We start from the raw sequence: 5,271 nt of genomic DNA, 5'->3' as shown, positions 1-5,271 counted from the left end.
CCTAATATCATACCTACTAGAGTACTAACCTAACCAAGATATCTACCGGTCCCAAAATAATACATATGACCACCCCAAATATCCAAAACATCTAGCCTAAACCATACAGTATCTTGCCCACACTCACCCTCGGTGTGATGGTTTAAGTCTTGCCCCGGAGCTCCTAGGCTCGACTTCCTGAAGGAACTGAAAAGTTGATATTCTGGATGGGGTGAGACACCTCTCAGTAAGACGAAATACATTATTATCAGTGTGTGGCTGAGGAGTTCTATTGTGACAATTATTTATATATATGTCTCTTATATTACCCCTAAATATACTCAACATCAGTATAATCAATATGATGCAGTTAGATAAGTCTACTAACGTAAGTTTTACGACTTATCACACACAAGCTAAAACAGTTTATAATAAATCTACTAACGTAAGGTTTACGACATATCACAAACAATATAATGCAGTTCAATTACGTCTACTAACGTAGGTTTTACAAGACATCACAGATAATTAAATTTACACTTCTATAGCACTTCTATATACCACACAAGCCTTCTCCTTGGATTTATACGCCACACAAGCCTTCAGCATTAGTATAGACTTCATGCATAGTTTCTATACTGAGCATCACCACTTCAATTTATACGCTACACAGGCCTTTGGCATCAGTATAGACTTCACACAGAGTTTCTATACTGAGGATCACCACTTCAATTTATACGCCACACAGGCCTTTGACATCAGTATAGACTTCACACAAAGTTTCTATACTGAGCATCACCACTTTATATTTATATGTCGCACAGGCCTTCGGCATTAGTATAGACTACACACAGAGTTTCTATACTGAGCATCACTACTTCATATTTTTCAATCAAATGCAAATCTAACTTAACATTTCATGATTAATAGAATTAAATTGTTGTATCTCCATATCCATATCGAACTTGTCATTTTAAAATTTCACAATCCCACTATATACATATATCCATAAACTAGTATTACACCACATACTCACAATATCATACCATAACAATTCCAACAAATTCATATAAAATTATTTGTTAATTAATCCCATGCCACACGATTATATGTTAAAATTTTCATTTAAGTAATCTGTTGGAAAAAAGTGCGTATTTTTAAAATCTAGTTCGATTGTTTTCCGAAAATTCTATTTAATTTTAAACACGCAATTTTTCCTAAAGTGGAAGCACATGGACCACCCTCCGGGTTATTCCCAAATATGTATAATACTCAAAAACGACCATTCCATATGCCCAAATCATACAGAAATTGAAATACAGCGTATACGTATAATATACTCAAATTTAATCGGTTCAAAATCTTTAAAAAGGTGACAATGTATTCCCCTTACCTAATTCCTAGAGAAATACCTACAGGGATCCTAAGGCAGTGCTTGCGGCGTTCACACAAATGTCTATATTCATATATTTTAACTTAGTCAGTTAAATCCCAGAATAGTCACTATCGCTCATACGCTCTCATTAACTGGTTAAATTGTAAAAACGTGAGTATGATCCACTTTCCATATTTAAATTTAATTTCTAACATATTTAAAAACACCAATATGATCGAATCCCGCCAGTTTAATCTAATTTAAAAATATTCTCAGAAATCTAATTTAATCAAATCCCTGCAGTTTAATTTAATCCCAAGAATATTTTCAAAAATCTAATATAATCCAATCCTACAGTTTAATTTAATCTTAGGAATATTTCCAAAAATCCAATATAATCGAATTTTGCAGTTTAATTTAATCCTAGGAATATTTCCAAAAATCTAATATAATCCAATTTTGCAGTTTAATTTAATCTCAAGAATATTTTTAAAAATCTAATATAATCTAATTTTACAGTTTAATTTAATCTCAAGAATATTTCCAAAAATCAAATATAATCAAATACTATAATTTAATCGGTTAAATTTTTTTAAAACAACAAACATATTTTGTACTTCTCACCTTAACTTTGGAGTAGTGCCTAAGATCCACAAATAAAAAATCTGCTCCGATTAACTTGCTCAAAATCGGAGCTGGGACCCTATGGTGGTGTCCGATTGTCAATTTGTCTAAAGATTGGAGAGAGAGAGAGAGAGAGAGAGAGAGAGAGAGAGAGAGAGAGAGAGTTTACCTTATCCCAAAAATGGCGCCTACGACGCTCCTATGATAAATCCACTCCAGTTAAAATGTTGGTGGCCAAGAATGAAACTCAAGCGTATTTTTCGTTTTTCAATCGGTGCATGTTTGACCAAGAAAATCGAGGAGAGAGATGGAGAGACGTGAGGATAGAGAGAGAGAGAGAGAGAGAGCGCAGAGAAGCTCTCAACAATTCACATTTCAAGTTTCTTGTTTAGGAAACTTTAACTTAACATATATATAACATATAATATATTATATTAATATTATATATGTATATATATATAGATATATATATATATATATATATCTTATTCCAATATGATTTTAATACCATTATAATACTATTCACTTAATTTGTTTATTCAATTAATTAAATACAGTAATAATAATTTTTTTTCTTGGGTTACTACATCATCTCCCTTGATGTATACTAGACTATTTCTTTTGTTAAGGCCTTAGCTAACAGATTTGCAAAATTTTGAGAAGATTTTATATAACTCACATTAATGATGACACTACTTAAACATGATCTCACTGTACTATATTTTCTTCTTATGGGTCTAGATTTACTGTTATAATAACGATTATTCACTCTACCAATTGCAACAGTACTATCACAATTAATTAGGATAGGTAGTATTGGTTTTTCACAAAATGGAGTATCATGCATCATATCTCTCAACCAACTTGCTTCCTCACTAGTTGATGCTAAAGCAATATGTAGTAACCTGGAAAATAATAGAATTTAAATAAAGAGGGAGAGAAAATAGAAACGGAAACAGAAGGAGGCCGTAGATTTCGTTGACGAACGCTTCGCATTCGTTGACGACATTGTATTTTGGAGAATAAAAATAATTTCAGGAAGTTGCCCAGCTTCGTCGACGAACACAGGGTCTTGTTGACGAAGGTCTTCATAATTTCGTTAATGAACACAGGGCTTTGTCGACGAGAAAATACCGAGATAGGTTTTCGGCTGCTCTGAATTTCGTCGATGAATACAGGGTTTCGTTGACGAATTTTATGAAAGACTCGTCGACGAGGTGACGTGTCTCGTTGATGAATCTGGCAGTATAAAAGGAGGGAAACCGGGATATTTTGTCATTTTCACTGCGCCTCTCCCTCTCTTCTCTCTCTCTACGTCTCCCTCTCCCTTCTCTCTTCGATTCCGGCCCCACTAGTCTCCGGATCGATGATCTAAAGCTACCGCGACACTCCTGGTGGAGTTCTTTGCACATCTGCCGGAGCGGATCTTCAGGAAAACAGAGTTGGATTTTATCCCAAATTCTGGGTAAGACCTTTTAGCTAGTTTTTGGCTTTCTGGAAGTTATATGAAATGATATAGATGAAAAAATACTGATATTATGTTGTGATATATGTTGGTTTCAGGTTGTTTTGTAGGAGGCCCTGCGGGTGTTAGACTTGTATTCCCTAGTGGCTTTTTAGTAGTCAGGTAAGGGAAATATGCTATGCTAGATTTTTCTTAAAATATGATACAGTTTATTTAATTACGAAAATTATGTATTTAGTATGGTGTAACTTGTGAATATGTATATGGTACGGAGATATGTTTTACCAATTTAGTTTCATGATTTTATGAATTTCAGTATTATGATCATGCAGTTTCAGTATTATGATTATTTAGTTTTCAGTATTACGTATGAATTACAGTTACAGTTTATGCAACATCATGATTATTTCAGTACTTTAGAATCATGAAAAATTAGATATATATATATATATATATATAAATATATTATATGATATCAGACCCTCTTGGACTTGCAACTACAGAGCACGGTACCATTGCTACAGATACTATGTTACTTATTTAGTGCAACCACCTATTCAGATAATACGTGTTAAGGTCGATCACCTAGGCCCTTGAAGAGGTTAGGCTCCCCATCCAAATATGGGTTGAGGTGGGCAGGTCGACTGACGGAGTTCAGTGATTTATTCCTAGTTGGCCAGTTAGGGTAAATCAAGCCTACGGGCCGCACAACCCTGTCATGAGGGGGGCAAGTCATGACACACAGATAGCCACAGGGAACAATTTCAGTTACTATTACATATGTATGAATTTACAGTAACAGAGACTATACTTATGTACACTAGAAATATTTGAATTATAACCATAATACTGTCATGTTAAACAATAGGAAAAAGGGGTGGTGTAATCTATTATTTGTACTGTACTTTTGTACTCAGTTATTCATGTGTATATGAAGACAGGTTTCATGATATATAGTAGCTCATTTGCCACACACTAGCAATAGCATATTTCTCCTTACTGAGCGTTGGCTCATCTTATTGTTGATATATTTTTCAGGTGATCCAGGTAGGCGAGCAGACCAGACTCGCAAATAGAGAGACTTCAGTAGTGCCTTGCCAGAGAGTGGGTATGTTTTTGGGAGTGTTTTTGTACATCACAGTATAGTTAAGGGAATTTTTGGGAAAATAGATATGTGTATATTTTGGAAAAAACATGGTAGCACTCTGGTATTGATATTGTATGATATAGACATGTTTATTTAGTTTATGCTTTTCGCTGCTTAAGTTTATGATTGGGTTTTTCCCTAGTATGGTATCAGAGCATGTAAAATATTATAGTATGAAAAAAAAAACCCATTTAATTAAGCAGGTCGTTACACAATAAGCTCAGCTTCCATTGTTGAGTTAATAATTATTGTTTATTTTTTAGATTTCCAGTTAATAGCACCACCACCTAAAGTAAAAATATAAGCAGTGGTATAGAGAGAATCACCTGACAAAGTATTCCAATTGGCATCACAAAAACCTTCAAGTATAGTAGGATACTCAGTGAAAAAAAAAAAGAGTCATAATCATTGGTACCAACTAAATATTTCACTACAGGTTCAAGAGCATTCCAATATTCTCTGTCTAGCTTACTCGAAAATTTACTAGATATATCTACTATATATGCAATGTCAAGTCTAGTTAAATCAATTGCATATCTTAAGCTACCAATAATGCTATTATATTCCTTTTGATTAACCACTTTGTTTTCATTCTCAATAGAAAATAAGTGATTACTAGAATCAAAAGGAGTGGAAACATGTCTTCACTTATCATAAATTTTTTTTCCCAATACAATGTGA

The sequence above is a fragment of the Malania oleifera genome, chromosome 2 (genome assembly GCF_029873635.1).
Source record: "Malania oleifera isolate guangnan ecotype guangnan chromosome 2, ASM2987363v1, whole genome shotgun sequence".
Lineage (NCBI taxonomy): Eukaryota > Viridiplantae > Streptophyta > Magnoliopsida > Santalales > Ximeniaceae > Malania > Malania oleifera.
Note: the sequence above shows the minus strand (reverse complement) of the source record.